The 24,652-nt window shown below is 35.1% G+C and overlaps 1 long non-coding RNA gene and 1 other non-coding gene across 2 annotated transcripts in view; one reads left to right on the top strand and one right to left on the bottom strand.

Annotated features, from left to right (window-relative positions):
• Window positions 1–11,032: 11,032 nt before the first annotated feature.
• LOC130843117 (small nucleolar RNA SNORD56) lies at window positions 11,033–11,103 on the top strand. Its single transcript, XR_009050728.1, has one exon. It is a non-coding gene; the product is annotated as a small nucleolar RNA SNORD56 (small nucleolar RNA).
• Window positions 11,104–21,989: 10,886 nt separating this feature from the next.
• The window catches only part of LOC130855263 (uncharacterized), a 111,559-nt gene continuing 108,896 nt past the window's right edge, over window positions 21,990–24,652 (bottom strand). Inside the window, exon 3 of the long non-coding RNA XR_009054277.1 lies at window positions 21,990–22,275. This is a non-coding gene — a long non-coding RNA (uncharacterized LOC130855263). The remainder of the gene's footprint in view (window positions 22,276–24,652) is intronic.

Here is a 24,652-nt window from a genome sequence, read left to right on the forward strand (position 1 = left end):
ACAACAGCATCCTTAAAATTTCCATAGTGGTGTCCTTTGTATCCTAGGGATAACACTGGGAGACATCACTGTTGAGATGGACTCCCTGATATTAATGGCAATGATGGGATCCCAGAGTAACGGGCCACTTGACAACACAGAACCACCAGAGGAAAAGTGCATGCAATTATTGTAATGAGCAGCAGGAACAAATAGTAATGAGAATGGCCTAATCTTCAGGAATCTTTGCTATGGCTAATTGGCCACAGTGAATATTTTGTTTTGTATAACATAAACTATTCAAGGACTGATGGGCAGAAAGCTGAATACAGGAAAGGAAACTGACTTCACACCTAGTTCCCAGAAATAAGCAAAACCTAAAGATCCCAGACCAAGGAGAGACCCAGTCGCCTTGAGAACAGATCTTGCAAGACAGCCACAAAAAAAAATATTGTAAATCTTTTTCAAAACTTTCTCCAAAGGAAAAGGTGTGCACAAGAAAATAAGAAATATTAATGCTTTTGAAGGATTGGGTGATATTAATTCCCAGAGATTCAATATAATAAAAAGTCTAATTTCATTTTATTTTATTTTTTATTGAAATATCGTTGATTTACAATGTTCTGTTAATTACTGCTACACAGCATAGTGATTCAGTTACACACACACACACACATATATACATTCTTTTTTATTAATACTCTTTTCCATTATGGTTAACCCCATTTTTAATGTCTTACTTCTGCACTTCTTAAGCCTCACCCCTTCTTCCCTGAAACTGTGTAAGCTAAAAAAAAAAAAATCACAAGATGCTCTCTCTGGCACCAGCAGGAAGTTCAAACACGTGTAGGAACTCTTACTGTGACCCCCTCCCCTAGCTACCGTGAAAACTCCAAGCCAATCTCCTTTCCTTACTCTTTCAAGTCATTTTCAGACCAGCTGAGGGGGCTGCTATGCTCTCCCCAGAAAGCTTTATTTGTGAGAAGTAAACCTTTCCAAACTCTTTTGGTGCGGGGCGGGGGGGGGGGGGGGGTGTATGTGTGATGTCATCAGTCTCAATATTTAAACCAAATTTTGAGGGAACAGAGTAGTGTCTATCTCACTACTGTGGGATGACCTAAAACACCTCTAATGTTACCGTGGTTTATGGAAATAGAGCTTACGGTGGTTGTGATAAGCAGAGCTTTGCCCTATATATATTTCTCCTCAGGTCAACTCAGTTATTTCTCAGTTCCTAAGTACATAGTTGAAATATACATCCTCATCAACTGAAATCACCACATTTGTGGACCTGGAGGGAGAGTTATTGTGTTAGAAAGAGCCAAGTGGAAGCTCTTAGAACTCCCTCTCCCCATCAGACTACAAAACCTAACAATACCCCCATATATCTGAGTAAGTGGAGTATATTAGTGCCACCATCAAAGACTTGAAAAATTCAAGGTGCTGATTTGCATTACATCCACGTTTAACTTCCCTATTTGGCCTGTGCAGGTGGTGAATGGATCTTGTAGAATAAAACTTGATCAGGTAGTGACTCCAGTTGCAGCTGTAAGATTCTACTGGAGTATCTTACTGGAACAAATCAACACAAATCCTGGCACCTGGTACACAGCTACCGATTTGACAAATGTTTTTCTCTATACCAATTTGAAAGTATGATATGACACACTTCATTCTTACCTGGAATGGGCAAAAGTACTCCTGCACTGCCTCATCTCAGGGAAGTCTCAACTCCCCTGTTCTCTAGTCTAATTTAGTCTGCAGAGATCTTAATCATCTTGGCATCACACAGAAAATCTGGTCCATTACATTGGTGACATCATACTTATTGAACCAGATAAGCAAAAAGCAGCAAGTATAGATGTAAGACACACACATGCCACAAGATGGAAAATAAGCCCATGAAAATTCAGAGACTTTAAATGAGAGTTCTAGGAGTTCGGTGGTCTGGAGCATGTTTGGAAATCTTTGTAAGTAAAAGACCAGTTGTTGCACCTTGCACCAATTATTGCCTCAAAAGAGTCACCAGGATCTGCAGTCTTCATTTGATTTTAGAAACATAATGTAACAGTGTATGCTGCTCCAATCCATGTTCCAAGTAACACATTCTACTGAGGAGCTACTAGATTCCAGCGACTACTAAAATATGTGTGAGGTAGACACACACACAAACACATATACACAGTGCTTTATAACTGAATTTAAAGGCATAAGCTTGCATTTTTAACTCACTCAATGTACCAATGTTTCTGTGAGTGTCATAATTAGCAAATCACTATAGCATTCCTCTGGAGACTGATTTCATATCTTCACATGATTTATCACTCTTGCATAAAAGGTATTTGGGGGAATCTGCAGAGCTGGCTTGTGGGACTTTGTCCTGAGGCTACAATGAGGCCGGTGTTTGCCTTGTGGCATGCAGGTGTCTGTATGACTTAGTTTGGTCCCAAGGGCACTCTTGTGAAAAACAAAGGTTAAGAAAAGGTATGGTAAACACTGGGAAATAAAAGAAAGTTAATTATACTAGGTGAGAGGCCATAGAATTCTATTTTAGCACCTGCAAAAGTATGCCAATATTTACCCAATGATCTCCCAGGATTTATGGGAGATGTCAAATTTTAAGACAAGCTACCTCTCCTCTATTTTTTCACATTCAGCCATCTGTGGGTAATATGTGTAGAGAAGGGATGATCTGACAAAGTATGAAACACAACAAACTGTAAGACTTTGAGCCTTGTATAACAAAATATGAAAACAAAGATCAAAGCCACAAGGCGCACTAGATGATTGTTTGGTTTTTTTAAAAGAACAGCCCAAAGCAAGGAAAAAAATTCCCCAACTTCTAAACAACCAGAGTATCAGCAAAACATAAACAAGAGCATGTTTATCTTATACCTACCACAGAATCTCCTTGTGTCCTTTTCCTGTTTAAGCCTTTAGCCAGCTGGACACACAGTAAGCTGGGCAGCCTGCTTTAATTTACTCAGGATAAGAGATTTTTTTGAAGGTCTGGTGGTACTTTTTATGAAGTCAGATCCAAGAAAATAAACTCAGATGTGTAAATGTGCAAATCTACAAAAACTAGACATACAATATGATGAAAATGAGTTCCATGAAACACCAAAAAAAAAATTTCCAAGCAATATAGATTCTAATGCTGATAAATGGCTTTCAGCTTTTGAAGAGAGGAACTTCACTCTATTTAAAGACACTTTCGTGGTGTTGCTGTTCTTTTTCTCTCATGAACTAAATGTGGACCAGAGATGACATATATTTTTCTGAAAAGAAAGGTAGGGTCCTCACTGGTACGTAGCCAGGCATGAAAATACTTAATTCTCCAGTTTTTCTGCACTGTCCTATAAAGGTAAAGAAGATGGTATTTTTATTCTATATTCTTAGATCAAACATGAATCTAGCTTGATAAAGCCTCTTTTCCATTAATTTTATAATACGAGCTTAAGGACAGAAAAGTAAACTGAAATTAATATATATTGCTTTTAAATTCTATAATCATTGTGGGGTTTTTTGTTGGTGGCCATGAACAAAGGATACTTTTGAAACCCAACTTAATCTTGAAATAAATCTGAGATTGACAGTTAAATGCACCTTAAGTTTCTCTTCCTTTACATTTCAACTGCTATAATCTAACCTGGGCTTACATCATCACACAAATCTGCTGATTTCACTAGGTCTGCTCCTCATATTTGTGGGGCCTTAGCCAAGAGTATAAATGGAAACCCATACACCATTTGTCTAAATATTTAAAGGTCATAAATCTAGCTAACAAACTATTATGTAAAATGTGTACTGTCCTCCTTTTTTGAAAAACACATTTCATAACGATCAGATAAGTGGAGTTTGAATTTAGAATTTCTGGATTCCTTAAAGTTTTGCACCAGAACTAGATAGCAGAGGAAAAGCTTGTTCCTAACCCCCGGTCTCTGGCACGCAGCCTCACAGCCTACCCTCCTTCTCCTCCCACTATCAGCTCCAACAAGCACAATGAGGTGCCCTGGGTGGATACTTCAGCTAGCATGTGCCCGTTCTGTCTCTTTTGCCCACATCAAATAGCTATCCATTGGCCACCACTTGGCATAGGTACGTGTGGCAAGGCAACAGAGTCCACCCTTGAGAGGAGAGACATGGGTTAAAGGTCTGAAAGTGTGTTTGGGGCCCTCTGAACTAAGAATCCCAGCATTCCAGGTAGGCTCTAGGTGGACCCAGCCTCTTGCCCCATGGAGGGAGCATAAGCGGAGAAGAGTTCAAAGGGGGCCCTTGTAAACACAGGGCCCAGGGCAGGGGACTTCATTGCCCTAATCTATCGAGGACATTAGATTCTCCATACACACACTCTGCCACTTTTAATTCACTCTTCATGTAATTGTTTTACCCATAATAACATTCATTATTAATTCAGGATTACATATTCACTTTCTTCTGAATTCCCGAACATGACAATAAAAGCATCACAATCCAAATATTCATTTAAACTAGAAACTTTAGGGTCATCTTAAACTCTTCTCTTCCCTCATCACTTTTTTTCCCAATCCTCTTTATCCTTTAGCTAAAATACCTTTAGCATCCATAAGCTAGTTTCCATTCAAATTGCCACTGTACTAGATAAAGCCTCAATTTTTTTTTTTTTTTTTTTTGCTTTACAGCAATAGCCTCTTAAATGGTTTTCCTATACATGTTATGTTCTAGCCCATCTATTCCCTACTCTTTTTAAAGCATAACTGTAGTCAAGTCATTGTTATCTTTAAAAAGTTTTCATGCCTGTTCACTGCCAAAAGAATAAAGCTAACACATGAGTTTCGTTAGCATAGGCAGCTTTTTTCCAGTGTGGCCCCAGCCTCATCAGCAGCCATACCTCCTTGGGCCCATCTTGCCTTTCTCTTCGGCCACACTGGGCTGCTAATCATTTTCAGAATATCGCATGCTTTTTCAGTTCTTTGCTTACACTATTTCTTTCACCTTGGATGCCTTTCTCCAGTTCTGATGCTTATCTTTCTCATCCTCCAAATTCAGTTCGGATATCCCCACCTCCCTACAGATCTCTTTGAGTCCTGGACAAAAGTAGTAATTTAATTTTTCCTTCATCTGTGTCTCGATTGACTTTTATGTCTAACTTAATGCAGAATTTCTCAAATTCATATTGTGCCTAGCTGAATGGCAGAAGTGATTGTCCAATTTTACATTAATTTGCTCTTAGTTTGGATATCCTCTTATGCACACCCTGAGATAAGGATTTGTGTGCAGATGGTTCATTTGAGAAGTGTAGGAATTACTAACACAGAGTAGGGAAGTGAGTCAAGGGAAGAAAAACAGCCAGTAAAGTTTATATCACAGAGCCAGATAATGCCGTGGGGAACTAGAGCTTAGGGTATTAGAGTGAGCAAGCTGAGGTACACTAACTCCCATTGGCAGTGCCTAAGTGCTGTACCCAGAGGTGTTAATTACCCTGAACTTCTGGCCAGCTTTAGATGTAGAGTAGTTTTACCCATGTGGAAAAAAACTCTCAGGCACAGAAACACAGTCACTAGCAATTGGAAGTTAGTTGGAAGGCACAGTGTGAGGCCCTAGTCAAATGTCCAGAAAGCCCAAGTCTAGGATCCTATTGTCTTTGTGGCATGGTATGCAAAAAGCAGAGAATGATGGCTTATGGTCCTTCCCTCACTATCAATCTGTTCCTTAATCTCTAGCTACACTAACACTGCCTGAAGGCCAACAGTGCATCAATCACTGAAAAAGTTCTACTTTATTTAACCTTCACAGCACTAAGATACAGCTACTGCTAGTCATTTTACAAAAGAAACTGATGCTTAGAGAATTTAATTCATAGAATTTAAATGAGAGAATCTGGGTCATAGAGTTAAGGAGATCCAGAAAAGGCATTTGAATCCAGGTAATTTTCAAAGAAAATTCAAATCCTTAATAAAAAGATCTTTGAAGAATTAATCCGGCTTTTCCAGCTTTAGTGTATCATCTATTTATACTCAATTTTAGAGTCAAAATGTTGATTGAAAGAGACATATTTTATCATTTCTGAACCTAATTTTAATAATAAACTTTACATTTAATCCAAATTTGTGAAATTTAAATAAGAGCTTTAGTTACTTATAAATTACTATGAGAATGATTAGCATTACTTATTATTTTCAAAAATCAATGATAAAAGCATTGTAGTGCCAAACTAGTAAGCAAAAGTACTACATTTTATCAAAAAATACTAGAAACATGTTCTAAATGCTTAAATATATGTCATAATTTAAAATATTGATGAATTTTTAACTCTAAAAAGTTATAACTGGATTTGTACTTAATATTTTTAAAGAAAACCTTAAACATAAATAAATATATGGCTTTGTGGAGTTTATCTATGAAAACTGTCCAAAAATTTGAAGGAGGTTTTGTTTTGGTTTGGGGGGGTTTTTTTAATCTTATAATAAAAATCTTGGTCACTGTATATCTGAGTGCTATTGTTCATTCCTTCAAATTTTGCAATTTGCTTCCAACCTTTACGGAAGCAGGTGGAATATAAAACATTAAAATAGGAACTCAATGTGTACTGTGCAAGCACTGCTAGTATTCCTGTATTTTCTCGCCATAAACAATCATTAAGCTAGCCCAGCTGATCAATCCTCCAAAAATGGGAGGAATTCTTCAAAGTATTTGGATATGGTGTTTTGTCCCATTAGGCAAAATGTTCTATAAACACTATCAAGAGCTGATATGTGCTGGGGCAAATGGGAAATCATCTTGATGATGACAGAACATTAACTGTTTTGCTGAAAATCTCAGTAGAAAATTACTGTCAATTCAGTTTTAATTTAAATAACATAAAGAAGTGAGTGTTATGATTCTTGAAGATTCCTGGACAAAAGTTTACATTAAATGATTCTTTAACTTTTTAAGGAATGATTTAAGATGTAATCAGCAATTCTATTAATTCAACATTTACTCATAGGTGTATATGTGTAAAATTTCTACTGAATAATTCTTTCCTCACCAACCTCAATGGAGATCTTAGCCCTGACTTCACTCTAAAAAAAGAAAGAAAAGAAAAGAAAAAGAAAACGAAAACCCTGACTTGCCTGATGGAGCAAAGGACACCAAAAGAGACTACTGAAGCAAAAGCTCTAGATGTTTAGAAACATCTAGAAAAGGTTAACATGTATTATCTTTCTATCAAAGAAAAATATAATTATTCATGTTAGTATTACAAGCCTGGAATTTTTCCATCAGAGTTCTAAAATGTTTAATGATATATCTTGGAAATAATAATTTTTTTAAAAAGAAGGAAAGAAAAAAATGGGGGGTGTTAACCATATATTTCTACTAACTGTATTCTAAAGACTTTCCCATTTTATGGCCATATAAGCTCTGGCACATTCTAAAATTTCCGTAAAATTTCTTCTATCTCATTTGTATTCTGCATTTGTAAATTCTGTCTCAAGTAAAATAAGCAATTGGGTGCAACATTTGCAAACTTTTATAAATACTGTTCTAATTACTCTATACTCCTGAACCCTTCTGTTTGGATTCAAGGCAGTGATGTCAAACATTATGAGAGTGTTTATTTCTTTGGAGTGGGATGGGACACTTATATGACACATCTGTGTATTTTAGATGACTACTCTATATAACTCAAGCACACATACTGGATTAGACGCAATTTGGTTTTTACAACTGATTAACATAAAGGATTACTGGTTTCAGTAAGTCTAACACTGTACAAAATTTCAGCTTAAATGCAAAATAATATTTTATAATTCCAAATGGCTTCTAAATTCCCAACCACAATAACAAACCAAAGGAATTCTCCCCTTAGAGGGGAGAATTCTTAGATCATGAATCAGTATTAATCAGTTTTAGTTCTAGCCTTTATTTTACTCACTAATTTGTTCATTTATTCAACAAATGTTTGTTTCTTCTGTTGGCAGCCTGTGGACTGGGCACTAATAACACAAAATACAATAGTAAATAAGTACCTCCCTTTAAGCAATCACCAACAGATGAATTTATTCTCATTTCCTTTAAAGGGGATACCCTAATTTGAAATACAAAAGACAATGTATAGCACAGAGTTTTGCAAATAAATCCTCTTCTAAATCCTCATGGGCTTTTCCTATTAGAAATTAAAGTTTATGCCAATTTATAGAACTTTGACATTATTCCACTTCAGCAGCCCTCACCACGTTACTCACACCCAGAATGGTCCCACTTCTGGAATCACAAACTTAATTATGTTTTTCTGGGCCAAATATCTCATTATTTTACTATCTCATTACCTTATTTTCATGACAAGTGTCTTTCCACATCATAAAAATCCTCTAGTCCCTTAATCTTCCTTTTCTTTCTTTTTTTTTTCACACTCTCACTCTACTTTTTTTCATTTCCTTTCCAGAGCAGCCTATAGACCATGATCCATCATTTGCCATTACTACATCCTGCTCCACCCTAAGCCTGAGTAAATTCAAACATCTGTGTTTCAATTCCTACAGTCAGGCTCCTAGGTATAACAGGGCAAAATCACACAACCCTAATGACTTGTTTCACAACAAAGTCAGGGTCTCCAAAGTCATCTGGGTCACCAGTCTGGGATAACACATTTTTTTAACTGTCCCCTGTCAGACACCTCTCTCATGTACCTCAGATTAAAATATTTAGGAATGTATTTAAGTCTTGAAATGCAAGGTCCTCACCATTTAAAAGAATTTTTCTTAGTCGCTGCAGCAAAAGCGTCCTCTGCTTGTGCATTCATCCTTCAGCATTGGAAGGGTACTGATTCCAGGACCCATTGGGGATACCAAAATCTGTGACTGCTCAAACCCTCTGTATCCACGGATGCAGAACCCACAGATACAGACGGTCGACTGTACTTTTTGTCTTTATGTATATTTCAACCAGTCTTCTTTGCTCAAGAATAAATAAATCTTTACCCTCCTCCTCTCAGATTGTGCTTCACTAGTTTCATACTCTCTCCTCCATCCTCTACTTCTCTTTACCTCATGCACAAATCTCTACCATCCTACAAAACTTTTCCTTGACTTCTAGCTGCCTCCATTCCTCTTACTTTCTATAGTCAAGATTCTCAGATCATTCTACTAGTAGCTTTCTCTATTTTTTCCATTCTCAACCCATGACCATTTGCTTCCAATCCATATCCAACAGCATTTCTCACTAATGACCTCCTAGTTCCCAAGTTAAATTGCAACGTTTTTGTCTGTACACAATTTGACACTTCCATCTTATCTGTAACTACTGCTTGAAACTCTCTTCATCCTTGATGTTTACGAATACAACTATTTAGTGATTTTTCAGCCTTCCTTTCAGGCCACTTTTCAGCAGTGTTTCTAGGTTCCATCTCCTTCACCTATAGCTCAGTAAGTGTCTAATCCCTTTGGCTCAAGACTTTATATTCTTCCTATGCTAGATACTCCATACAGTTGATTTCAATCACACACCTGGTTTCACCTGATACATAAATGCTGATGACCCCCAAACTATATAGATCTCCCTCTATTCATCTTACTGGCAAAAGTAATGATTTCTAGGGAGTAGGACTGGAAGATATTGGAAGATATAAACAGCACTTGTTATTTTCTATAAGGAACATGTATTCCTTTTATTTTAAATTTTGTGAGTACTTTTACACTAAAAAAGAAATCTTAGTGAAAAGCAGAACTTCTGTTTGTAAAGAACAAATGTATTTCATAGTGGAATCTCACCATAACGTTATGAGTATAATGAGATTCCCCTTTTAAATAAGCAGTTAAACTCCCTTAAAGAAGGTCCAGGACGAACCTACTATATATATATATATATAGCTATATATGTCAATCACTGTGAAAAAGCCATGGGTTCCAAATGCATTTATTAAATTTCTGAAGAGGTTGCTTCTTTTGACCTGTTGCTCACATACACTAATACTCAAACAATAACCCAAACTAATCTATTATAATTCTTTTGGTTCACTTAAAAATTGTTAGTAAAAGGTCTCCTGAGAGAGTTTCCTTCCCAGGAATTTCCAAAGAACTTATTCTTAAAATCCAAACAGTGGTTTAGGATTCCAAATCAGTAACAATGTGTGTTTAGACTGAAAAATTAAAATACATTTCAAACTAAATATTTCGAAATCAATTTCTTTCATGTTTACTCATCAATTTTTTGGTTCCGGGCTCTATGTTTTCCCTAAAACAGTTGACAGTTTTGCTTTTGGTATTAAATAACATAGGATTAGTCTGCCTAAGGGACCATCTGTTGTTCCATGCCCTGTCATGACAATTCTGAGGCCTTTAGAATTGCATCCTGTGGTTTCTCATTAAGGGCAGAAGAAGGGCATTCTCTATCAGGAGGCTAAGCCTCAGAAATGTTGTCCATTCCAAATGAATCAACATACAGCTGTGACATGTGTCAAGTAAGACAGGATGTTTTTGTTTCATTATATGTAAATAAACTTGAGGTTTTAACAGCCGGGAATGTAAGTTTGTTTATTTGTTTTTCTTTCATTAGGCTGTGCTTTATAATGCAGATACATTATTAAATGCCTCAAGGGGTTTTTTCCATTTTATTCTGTGTTACTACTGATATTCCTGATCAAGCTATAAGTAAAAACAAACTCCTAGTTATTACATGTTAACTAGTTTCAAGCAAATCAGCAATATTTATATCCTTTTAAAGTTACAAGAAAAAAAGGCTTTCTTCTACTTCAACTTCAAAAATCCTCTAACAGAGTTTCAAAAAGCTCAAGAGACTATAATAAGTACATACAATATGGGTGTTGCAAATAAGCATAAAAAAATTTATACTGATTCAGTAAGGGAAAGTTTAGGAAATCTTTCCATTAGGAATTTTATATTAAATTGAAAAATAACTTTGTAACACATATAGCAAAAAGGAATGTGCTAAAATGTATTCCTGGGTCTACCCCAGAGTTCATTCTCCTTCAAGAAAAAATCATATAAAGTGAGTTTAAATAAAAGTACATATTTTGTTTTTATATTTTTACCTATATGTAATTATTTCATTGTTTCAAAATATAAACCAACTACTACAATGACGGCAGTATTTTTCGTCAACAGCAGTTCGCCTGGTAAGTGTTGATACTTTGGGTCTGAGTGAAAAAAATATATATATAAATCAACTAGTAGTATTATATTTATGACTCTTAAATAACCATGTAGAAGACACAAGTCATGGGCCATGAGTCACGAGGGTATGGAAAGATAGCCATGGTCTAAAAGCTTCACAGAGGGATCACCTTCTGAGATGCAAAAGAAGATCCAATATGAAATAGATGAATATAGTCATTTCCAGAAGTAACAAACTTTGATTTTCTGAGAACACGTTTGCAAATGAGACCACAGGGACTCCAGATCTCCAGCAAGAAGTCTGGTCTGTCTCTAGGAGTCAGTCACCCTAATAAATATGCCCCTCAACTCCAATATGAGTGAATTCCCTGATACAAAGAGAGAATGAAGCAGCCACCAATTTTATCATAACGGGTCTGAGATAATTGCTATCTTGTTAAAATAAAAGAACTGTAGAATCTAGATAAAAACCAGCATGAGCAAAGAAGACGTTTGTGTCTACCATGGTCCATATAATGCTAGGGATTTTGCTTCTGGAAGAAAAACTGTTCAGCCCCTAGATAGCTATATTCGATACCAGAGTAAATCACTTCTTCAAGCTTTCCCATAGGCTGAATGAAATATCCCCCTAAGCCATCACAAATTCTTTGCTCCTATATTTTAGAGCATCCTTCTCATTTTCCGATTTCCTTCCCATCTAGAAGGTGACACCCCAGATATAGGACACAAGTATATCACCATACAAATTAATGTTAGCCCTACAACTTATAAAACCTTCTCTGGTGAGTTTGGGTCCTATGAATTGACTGATTCAGCCAGACTCATGGAAAAACAAACAAGAACAATATTTTCTGAAACTGAAATCTCATATCATGAAAGGTAGACCCAAAGGCTCTGCCTGCACCCCAGGAGCTATATATATATATATCCTCTCTTAATACCATTGTGCACCCAGAAGTCATCAAGACAGAGGTCAGCTCCCAGGGAGCTTAAAGCCTGTGCTAAAATTTTTCCTGGGTTAAGAGTTAAGTGTGTATAATTATTTGTATTGTAATAGAATGGTTAGCTTATCACAGATATTCAAGCATCACGAATATACCTATGAGGAGAAAATACATTTTCTGAAGGAACAGGAGAAGCTTAACAGATGAATCAGCCAATCAGCCAAAAAACATTTTTCAGGTACTATGGCATTGAGCTGGGATTTGAATTTTGACAGTGGAAAAAAAGGAATTGCCAAGCTAAAATAAAAAGAATATCATGAGTGAAGTATTCCTCGTGTTTAAGTAATTCAGAGATTCTAATTTGACTGATTTTATAATATACAATAGGAGAAGAGGCTATACAGATAAGCTGGGTTTGGATCCTAGTCCAGACCTGGTTTTCTTTGTACCAAGCTAAGGAGTGTGGACTTGACTTTATAAGAATCTGGAAGCGGTATGTTTTTGAGCAGAGATATTCTGGGTATACTGCTGTGTCTTATCTATGCTCAGATCACTTTTGCAGTCAGTAGGAAGAACAGATTTCCTATGTAAGAGACAAGGGGCTGTGGATTCAGTGGGGAAGCTATTGTGATTGCTGAAATGAGAGTTAACAAGGACCTGAACTAGCTGAGTGGTAATAATATAAAAAAGGCAAGAGACAGCATTATTAAATTTAGTTAACAACTCAATTATTTATTGATGTGCCTTGTGTACCCAAATCTTGATATTAAATTACAACACTGAAGCCTTCAGTTACAAAGAACTAGACAATAATATCAATCTAAAATAAATTGATAATACATATGTTAACAACCTCTTGTGAACCTCGGAAGTGAAAGAAAACCTGCCATAATGGGTATGTAACAGGTCAGTAATATTACCTGTTTTATAAAGATGTAACTTTAATCAAATTGATCTGATTCCCTCTCTCAACTGAGAAAGTTACGAACAGAATCAAAATTCCTAGTCATCTGGAACTGAGGGGTAGGAAGAGCTAAATGTGATCAATAATCCCAAATAGCCTTCCTAGGATTGTTGAAGAATCTCTGCCAAAGGAATTGAAATGAGAACATGTACCAAGTCTTCTTAGGAAGATCCACTCATTCACTTATTTATTCACTCACTTGGCCAATACTTAGTGAGCACTCACGGTATGCCAGTAGAATATTAGGCTTTGGATAAATAGAGATGATAGAAGACAACATTGCTGCCTTTGAGGATCTCATAATCTAGTAAGGGCAGTGACCAAGAAAGCCTAAAGCAATGGATGATGTGTTACAACAGAATACAAGGCAGTAGACCCAGATATCAAAAAAGAGAGGAAGGGACAGGATAGTCAGAGACGTTCACCCAGAAAAATAAATATCTAAGTACTAGTTAATGAGAAGTGATAAAAAATAGTAAAATAAACTTTTATTTAAATATTAGGACTTTATATTTCTTATGCTAATACTTTGATTTGATATCTCTAAAAGTTTAATATATGTATATAACTAAACATATTTTAATTTTTCTTTCAGTTTTATAGTAAGAAATTTTAGTTTTTATTTCTAGATTTCTAAATTTATTGTTAATTAAAGTTTGGTAAAACTAATCACCATTATAATATTGCATTCTTAAGAAATAAAGATGAAATCATCCTTTTCTATAGTGTATTGTTAAGTTTAAAAATTTGCATAAAAACAGTAAAAGAGGGACTTCCTAGGTGGTGCAGTGGTTAAGAATCTGTCTGCCAATGCAGGGGACACCAGTTCAATCCCTGCCCCAGGAAGATACCACATGCCGCAGAGCAACTAGGCCTAGGCCCATGCGCCACAACTATTGAGCCTGTGCTCTAGAGCCCATGAGCCACAATTAGTGAACCCATGTACCACAGCTACTGAAGCCCACATGCCTAGAGCCCGTGCTCTGCAATAAGAGAAGCCACCACAATGAGGAGCCTGCGCACTGCAACGAAGAGTAGCCCCCGCTAACCGCAACTAGAGAAAGCCCATGTGCAACGACAAAGAACCAACATAGCCAATAAAAAATACATAAATAAATAAATTTATTTATTTATTTCAAAAAATCACTAAAAGAAAAGACTCTCATACAGAGAGCCACATACTCCCTTGCCTTCTCCTCATGTGTTAGGTGCCTTCTCCTCATGTGTTAGATGCCTTCTCCTCATATGTTAGGAGCCTCACTTTTAAGATCTCAAAGCACTTCAGGCACAAATCAATCATAGCACTTATCCAACTGCAATGTAACTGTAAATATACATGTCTATCTCTTCCACTAACCTTGAACTTCTTAAAGGTAGGGACCCACTTTCATTTCTGCCCTCTAGAACCTAGCACAATAATTAAAACATAATATATACACAATAATTACTTTTGAATAAATGAAGGAATGATTAAAAATGAATAAAGAAGGAATAAGTGAATGAATATCTATAATGCAAATAAAACAGAAGCACACGTATAAAAACATAACTATTATATGGACAGGCACCAGAGAAATGATTTGCTACACAAGCCCAATAGATAAAAGAAACATGTAAGGTTCTGAATCAACATATTACCCATGGTAAAATAGAAATATATTTATGAGTGAGAATTTTTTTGTAGAAATGTATTTTACAGTAGAACTTCACCGGCATTTTAACTGCTTAGATCTTTAAACTAAGGTCTTTTGAGGGCGCTGGAGTCCTCAAAATAAAATTGTTCAGTTTTTAAGCTCCTGGTCATGAGATCCCACTTCTACCTTTTTGATCAACTAATGAGATACCCACTAGAGCCAGACGTCTCATGAACAGACAATGTGAGAATCTGTCTTCTGTGATTGCTGCTGTAGGCTATTATCAGCGGAAGCACTGTAAAACTCATATGCAGAGGTATGAACTAATTCTAAAAATTACTGAGTACAAATGCAATGGACAAGAGCATTAAAAAAAAAAGAGAAAGAGAAACAGAGAGAGAGAGAGAGAGAGGTGTCCCTCACCACAGCAAATCATTCTTTGATCTTTTCTATGATCTTTTCAAGTACTAATTATTTTTTTTAATATTCTATGAATACAAATACATGTTTGTCACTACCCCTCCTACGATGCATTATAAGGCATTAGCAAACCAAAATGAATCTGATTTTGAAGGTTTAATTGCACAGCTTTTGCATACACTTTAATAGGCAATGCAAAATCTTCTCAGCAGGTGTACTATGAGATAAAACGATTTTTCATGAATAATTCATTATTTTAAAAAAAAACACTTCTGCAAAGATACAATTTGCAATAATGTTTTTCAGGAGAGATCAGTGAAAATTCAAAGCTGTCATTGCCAATTTGTTTTAGTTCAGATTCAAAAGGTCACCCACTTGACACAATGGAAACTAGAAATGCCCTTTTCTTTTTTCATGTCAACATGTTATGCTCCATATTTTTTATCTAAAATGTTTGTGAAACCTTAAGAGTAAGAAATGCTACCTAATAAAAATTGCTTAGAAAAAATAAAATTTTATAAAAATTCCCAATAAAGTAATTCCAATAGAATTCACTAAAAAGGTAGAAATCATCTCAGAATGCCCTGCTATAAAATATCTGGGAAAATTTATATAAAAATGCCATTTTACTTTACCATGGTCTCGGAAATCAGTTATTCAAATCATGCCCCGTATACACTGTCATTAAAAATGTCATGGTTTAGGGGGGTGGAGGAGGGATGGAGTGGGAGTTTGGGGTTAGCAGATGCAAACTATTAGAAATAGAATGGATAAACAAAAAGGACCTACTGAATAGCACAGGGAACTATGTTCAATATCCTATGATATCAAGGAAGGGAGGGAATACGGGGATATGTGTATAAAAACAGATGACTGAACTTGATGTACCCCCAAAAAAATAAAATAAAAAAAAATCCTATGATAAACTATAATGGAAAAGAATATAAAAAAGAATATATATATATACACACAACTAAATCACTTTGCTCATTATTTACAACAGTCAAGATATGGATGCAATCTAATGTGCATTAATGGATGAATGGATACAAAACTACATATATATATGTATATATACATGTATATATATATATATGTAGTTTCATTCTGCCATGAAAAAGAAGGAAATCATGCCATTTGGGACAAAATGGATGAACCTTGAGAACATTATGCTAAAGGAAATAAATTGAACTGAGAAAGACAAATACTGTACAATCTCACTTACATGTGGAATCTAAAACAAACAAACAAAAAAGAGCTCATGGATACAGAAAACAGACTGATGGTTGCCAGAAGAGGTACAGCTACAGGGTGGGCAAAAATGGGTGAAGGGCATTGAAAAGTACAAACTTTCAACTATAAAATAAGTAAGTCATGGGGATGTAATGTACAGCATGATGACTATGGTTAATAGTACTGTATTTCTGTGCATTTGAAAGCTGCTAAGAGAATAGATCTTAAAAGTTTTCATAACAAGAAAAAAAATTTCTAACTAAGTATGGTGACAGATGTTAACCACATTTATTGTGGTGATCATTTCACAATATACACAGATATCAAATCATTATGCTGCTACTCCTGGAACAAATATAATGTTACGTGTCCATTATAGCTAATTTTTTATAAAGCTAAACATAGTATTACCACATAATCCAGCAATTACACTCCCAGGTATTTACCCAACTGATTTGAAAACACATTCACATAAAAATGTGCACATATTTATATCAGTTTAATTCATAATCACCAAAAACTATAAGCAACCAAGATGTTTTTCAATAAGTGAACGTATATAAAATGTCCTGGTACATATACACAATGAAATATTATTTAGTGATAAAAAAGAGATGAGCTAATAAGCCATTAAAAGTCATGGATGAACCTTAAATGTATATTCCTGTCCAGTCCAAAAAGACCACATACATATGGTTCTATCTATATGACAACCTGGAAAAGACAAAACTACAGAGATGATAGCCATTTCAGTGGTTTCCAGAGATACAAGCAGGTGAAGAAGGTTACATAGGTGAAATTATTCTGTATGGTATCATAATGGTGAATATAAGACACTAAACATTTGTTAAACCCCTCTGAACTATTCAACACAAAGAGTGAACCTTGACAAAAGAACCTAACTATACTACAAATGTGAAACAACTTACCGAAGTGTCTTGGGTGGAAGGTGCTGACCTAAGTAACTTTGAAAATGAGTGGAGTCTATAAAATTAGGGGCAAAGGAAATTGTTTGTAAGCATTCGTGCTCCAGTTGATAAGGTGATATCCCAAGAGAGACAGGATAACAATACTAACACTGCTATGCACGCATACTGGAAGAGAACAATTAAGTAAATGTGTGGCGAACGGCAGAAACCAGGTTTCTCATTGTTAGGGTGGTAGGTTAAGGATAAGCAAGAGGAGGGGTCTAGAATAGCCATGTGGTAATGATTACAGTCTGAGATATCAGCATGAACTGGTGTTTAGTTTAATATAAATATAGACGATTATACAAAGAAATCTCTTATAGATATATGTACATATATGTTAGTATACACACATATATGTCTTTATCAGCTGAGAGGGCTTAGAAGTAACGATACCCCGGCTGCAATAGTACACCTAGCTCCAGATATTGGTTTCTAATATCATTCTCCAATAAAAAAAAAACCAGGACTCCTGGGGGTCATGGCTGGTTCTAACGCTGGGGTAAGAACTATACAAAATGAGCCTATAGCTTCTTGTAGCGCCAGAAAGTATGGAAGTGCTCTCATACACATACACACACAGCTATGTCAAAGGGACACAGGAGTCAACTTGAGTTCTCAATGACCAAAGCTGAAACAATCTGAATCATAAAATAAAATAGTACCCCACTATAACCAAAGCATAAAATAAATATTCATTATTTCATACCTGATCTAAGCAAATAATTGAGTAAATAAATAAGTGGGAAAGAATAAACATATCACCCATGCAGAATTGCAAATAATTTGTACAGATACTCCATCCTCCAAGAGGTGAAGCATAGCTCCCCTCTCAAGTGTGGACTGCACACAGTAACTTCCTACCAAGGAATACAATACAGAAAGAGGAGGAAAAAGTAACTTTATAATGGAGAAACCCAACTAACACTACCCCAGCCAGATATCAAGGTCCATATCGACCATGGACATGTTGCTAGTATGTCATGTAGATAATATGTACCCAAATATGATTTGATGAAAATGGCACTTTACCTCTGTAATCTTGCTCCCAAAAACATATAACCCAAATCTAATCATAAGAAAAATATCTTTCAAATCCCAACTAATGGGCATTTCAAAAAATATTTGGCTAGTACTTCTCAAAACAAGGTCATTAAAATCATTAAAAGTTATTAAAATCTTAGAAACTGCCAAAGCCAAGAGGAATCTAAGAAGATATTATAAGTAAACATAATGTGGTATCCTGAATGATATGAAACAAGAAAGAAAAGGAAACAAACAAAAAAGAAACAAAAAGAAATATGAATAAAGTATGCACTTTATTTAATAATAATATGTCAATATTCATTCATTAATTATACCAAACATACCATACTGATGTAAAATATTAATGAGAGAAATTGAGTGGATATGTGGGAACTCTGTAATAATTTCACAAGTTATCTATAAATCTAAAACTTCTAAAATAAAAAACAGTTAATTTCAGGGGGTGATAAGGAAATAATTCATTACCTTCAAAATTGGTAAATTAAAGAAAATATCTTGCATTTATTGTCACTCATAGATGAACTGTATCCTGAGTAATTTTGGCGGCTTTGTAATATGTCAACTTGGCTAGGCTGAATTACATTTCCAGAGTTCCCCTTCTTGTATGTTTCTGATTAAGGTGGTCCACAAGAGACAATTCAAGACCCATGTAAGATGAGGCCTGTTGTGACCCTAAGCATGCCTGGCACGTGAGGCCAGTCTTCCTCAAGTCAGGTTGTTTGAGAATGCAGCCCAAAGCAAGTGGTAAACTCCATCTTTCACTAAATATCAGCATAAGACCAATATACAGCAAAACTATTACCATCTGGGAAACTTGAAAACAATTTTGAAGAGAGAGTAAGCAAGACAGAAGTCACAGTCTATTGTAAACTAACCTAGGAAGTGACATTCCATGACTTTTTCCGTATTCAATTCTTTACAAGAGTCACTGGGTCCAGCCTACACTCAAAAGGAAGGGGTTCCATGAGCATACGAGTACCAGGAGGCAGGGATCAGTGGGAGCCATCTTAGAAGCTGCCTACCAGGGTTTGCCCTCTGGCCCCCACTGATTCACATCCCTGTCACATGCAAAACACACTCATCCCCTCCTAGAGTCCGCCAAATTCTTTCCCATCACAGAATCAGCTCAAAGTCCAGAATCTCACCATTTTCTAAATCAGGTCCATGTGCAGATGGGGCTCCTCAGGTACAATGACTATTTTTTTTTTCCTTTCTAATAGTTAAAGATGCTTAATTTCCCAATCTAAAAACTTGAAATAAAATTAACTTCAAAGTAAATACCTTCTGTCATCAGAAAATCTTGCATCATTCATCATATATATATGCAAATGGAACCTCAAATGATGTTACTATACCCTACAGCTTCCCTATCTCTCCAGATTTCAGAACCACCTCTCTTAGAGTGTTAGCAAACTCTCCTCCCTAAGCAGATATCAAATGACTGCAGAGCAGAGAGTGAGAGAGATCTCCTCCTTTTGAAAGTCAATATATAAAATTCCAGACAATTTTATTGGGTATTCAAAGGGGACACGATTGTCTGCTTACTCATTTTTAAAAATTAAAGAAATGAACAACAACAAGAAAAGGCCTCTGGTCCACTCTGGGTCACATGCTTATTGCTGGGCTGATCCTTGATCAGTAGGGAGGGTACTGCCATCACAAACTCAAGAGAATAGGAGTAGAAGAGGGCCAGTCCCCTGAAGGAAAGAGTGTGATTACCAGAGGAGAAAGGAAAGACATGCGAGACAGACAGAAAAAACACTTTCACTATAATGTTTATTTTAGAACTAAATCAATTATTATGTGAGTTATCTAGCCACACCTAAAAAGTACAAAGAAACAAACATTTGGATTCAGGTCACTTTATCTGAGCCAAGATTTCCTGATCTTTAAAATCACTAATTTTTATGAGTCATTCATATTCATTACATATATAAAATTTCAATTCATTGAAATTTGATGTTTCACACCTTGATTAGAATAAGAATATTTGTTTTTTATCCAAGCAAAGATTTACATTATATTAGTATGAGTACATTGGTATTCTACATTAATGTTAAAATAGTTTTTAGGTATGACTCAAATTTAAAAGTTCTCCAATATAACTCATCCAGTAAAAACATGGGATATGCAAACAGCATCTTTTAAAAAGATGCTCTCCTATAAGAAGGTGATATTACTGAGTGTTGTTGATGTTACTTGTTTTGAATTATATTTTCAAGTTCTTTATTTTAAAATAAAACATATGAAAAAACAGAGAATAAATGAATAACTTGAGTTATTTTAAGGTGAACTCACTTAAACTACTACCCAGATCATAAGAGAATTTTGCAAGCCACCCATAAGCCCTTTCACGTAACCCAACACAGTAAGTCCCCCACTCTCCCAGATATAACTATTATCCTGACGAATATAACAACCACTTCCTTCTGTTTCATTACAGATTTATCACCTAAGGACTGTTACATTAATTAAATGAGGAAACCATTAGACTGAAGTGATTCTAATGCCATGGCCTACATAAGTAACCAAACCAAAATGTAAGCCTGTAAATGGCCCAAGTTTACAAAATTGAAATCTAGGGACAACCAGTCACAAACAGCCAGGCTTTAAGCTGTAGTCAAACAATAATCTCCTTCCTTTGCTTTCACATTTTCTCTATAAAATCTCTCCCCTGAGCTCCTGTTGTTGAAGCTCTGCTAACTACTTCCAGTTTGGTGCTGCCTGATGAGAACTGATTTTTGCTCAAATAAATTCTTAAAATTTTTAATATGCCTCAGTTTGTCTTTTAAAATTATGCATCCCTAGACACCATAGTTTAATCTTGACCCTTTTTAAAATTGTGCTGTGTCTTTTCAATCTCTTTTAACCTACAGGTTCCTCCTTCATCCCTTTCTTCTCTTTATAACGTATCTGTTAAAGAACATGGGGCATTTGACCTGTGGAATATCCCAGGAGGTTTCCTTAGCAGTTAAGTTCTTTTCAGTCTGTTACTTCAGCTCTCCCAATGATCCTGTGAGGTTGCTAATAACCTTAAATAAATCCTTTTCTGTTTAAACTAGCTAGAATGAGTCCAAGTGCTTGCAACTAAGAACCCTGATTTCAAAATGAGAATAACTTCTTTATTACAAAGTGAATTTCACATACATAATTTTTTATATATGAAGTGGAATGTAGGATGAGAATTATAGTTATCTGTGACAGAACGCTTATGGAAAATTTTATTACCCTAGGTGAAAAAAAATCTATATCATGAGCAATAGTGTTGCAGCTTAGTTTCTTAAAGTCATTTAGAACTAAAGTGGCATATCTTTCTAAAGGTGTTTTTCACTTGTTAGAGATTCCTATGGAGCTCTCTGTCAATGGGATTGATAGTAGGTAAAGACATGAGCTGATGTGGATGAAAATCTCCATGCAGAAAAACATGTAATGAGAGATTTGTAGCAAATTTTAGGTTTGTAATATCTCCAACGAAATCCAAATTAGCTGTATAATTTGAAAATAAAACATAATTTAGCCTTTAACAAGCATAAACAATGTATATGCTACTTCCAAAAAATTGAGGTAATCATTTATTTTTATATTCAGGTTGAATTGTAATGAAATTTAAATAAGACAAAACATGGACAACATCCTTAACAAAAAGCAAAGCCTGTAAGTGTAAAATGACTTTAGGAGTAATTACTATTAGATTTAACGTAGGAAAGACCATGAAGATGCAGATGTATTACCTGAAGGGAGCCAGGAAAAAGCAGGTAAGATTATGGACAAACAGAATGTCAGCATTTTATCCAATACCTTTATTCACTACCCTATTCTGTAGATACAAAAGGAAAAACCAAGGAAAAGGCTGGATATTAATTTAATAAACTTACCACATGTTTTATATGTTTTCCATTTTACCAGGCAAGGGTCCAGAAGCATAATTACTATTTTAGCAAAATGTATCCTTGGCATCACCAAGAGCAGTTGAAAGTTCTTCAATAGCCGTACCTAATAAAAGTATAAGAAAATAGTGCCAAGATATATAATGTAGAATAGGAATATGTAGGTCATAATATCATGATGACAGAAACATTAACAAAGATAATGCTAAAAATCTGCACATTACATACATTATAAGGTAATATAAGGAGTGACCTATTCTAAAATATCTAGCAGAGAACAAATCACTCTTTGTATTCCAGACATTAATACTTAATACCAAAATTCATTTACACTCCAACATATATCTATAGAACACTAAAAGACAATAGCCCACAGCAGGAATGGCAAGTGTAGCAGGCACTGTGCTATCTGCCCTAGCTACATGTTTATATCAGATATTCCTAATTGATCACAGCACTCCTTCTTGAGGAGCTGGGCAAAGACTCAGAACCCTTCTCAACTCAGTGCTCCAGACAGCTACTACTAATTGAATAAATGGACAAGAGGATAACCTCATATTACTTGGCAAAATATAAGCCGAAAAGTAGCCAGTAATAAGTAGTAAGAATATGCATCACTGATAATTTCCACATGGAATAATGCTTCATAATGGGAAAAGTTATCAACTTAGATTTGAAAAGTCATTTCTTCAAGTGATATGATAGTCAACTGATTTAAATTCCTTATTGTTCAAATTATATTGTCTAATCTTCTATATTACATAGAGTGTATATGTTCAATCTCATAAAAGTCATATTTCATGAAAAATTAGATCCTGTGAACCTCTTAAATACATCTTTTTGAAGAAAGTACATATGTGAAATAGACTAACCATGATGCATCAAACTTTGATATATAAAAGTATATTTCTTTGAAAATGTAAATTCAATTAAAAAAATTACTGAGCTTCTACTATTGTCAACACAGTAGATTACTGTGTAGTGATTTGGAATACATGCTCTGGAATCCTAGTGCTTGTGGTCAATTCCTGGCCCCACCACTGTATGACTTTGGGGCAAGTAACTTCTCTAGTCTGAGTTTGTTCATCTATAAAATGGAATAAAAATATTGCTTATGCCATTGTAACCTGTAATGGCTAAAGAAATATTATACCACAGCACATACAACAGTGTCTACCTCTAGTAAACACTTAAAATTTTCAGATATCATCATTATTGTTGCTGTTATTATTATTTTTATTATTACACAAATACAAATATGATTCATTTATTATTCTCATCTCCTGCTTTAAGAATCTGGGAGCATGGAGTAAGATAGCAGATGGAGAGTGGGAGATGGGAGGACAAAATAGAATAAGAATCACAGAATAATATTACCGTTATATATACACCAGAATAATATTGGTACACTGACATAAAAATTGTTATATGAATTCAAGTTGAATTATTACAATTCAAAAAACAGGTGAAAGAATTAAGAAAGTCTTCATTGAGAAGATAAAATTTAATAAAGTCCTGGGAAAATACACATAATTTCAATGGAGAGAAGAATCAACATGAGTAGAGCTAAAAAGAAAGGAGAGGACATGTTTGGAGAATAATGAGCCAGAGATTATAGCAGTGAGTAAAGAAGAATGTGAAAATTTAAAAGGCACACCACACCATATTTTGAAGGGCCAAAATACTATACTGAAAGACTGAACTTCAGTAAAATTAAATTAGAGAACTGACATGTAATCTGGACCTATAAATCTGTTTACAATAATAAAGCATAATCGCATCCCTTTATGAGACAATGATAACCCTACCCTCAAAAGTCAGGAGACCAGTCAAGTTTGCTTTATTATTATTCTTTTACTCTGAATTCTAGTAAATACTATTTTAAATTAACATTTTAGAATTACAGAGAAAGTCTTATAAAATCTAATTTATCTCAGAATTTTTACAATGATACTCTAATCTGTGTTTTACTCTCTCAAATCATAATCAATAAATATAGGCCATGAAAAAAATTTTTGCAAAACTGATGTTTTCAAATATATTTCTAATACTCAAATAATAACCAATATTAATAACATCTTAAAATTCAATAATCTTCAAATATCCATTTATTACAAGTAATTAGCTCTAAATACATATTTAACTAAAAAGCACAGGATTTTGTATTATAAAGACTTGAAAAGGGATATAAAAATCTTCTCTTCAATCAAGGATATTTATTTAAGGAAATAAGATACACATTTTAAAAATAATAATAATAATTAAATACCATGTTAAATGGCAAGAACAAAGATGAAGGTGGAAGGAGCTAACCTTTTTTGAGAGCTACATACGTTGCATCTCCTATCTCATTGAATCTAATCAGCAGTCCTGTTTTTGAAAGTTGGAGCAGTCACCAAAAGTCCTTGCTCTTACAAACACTTGAGGCTAGGGCTGGACTCTGGAGCTAGAAGTTCAAATACTAGTGCTGCCTCTCAGAGGCT

This window comes from Hippopotamus amphibius, chromosome 1 (genome assembly GCF_030028045.1).
Source record: "Hippopotamus amphibius kiboko isolate mHipAmp2 chromosome 1, mHipAmp2.hap2, whole genome shotgun sequence".
NCBI lineage: Eukaryota > Metazoa > Chordata > Mammalia > Artiodactyla > Hippopotamidae > Hippopotamus > Hippopotamus amphibius.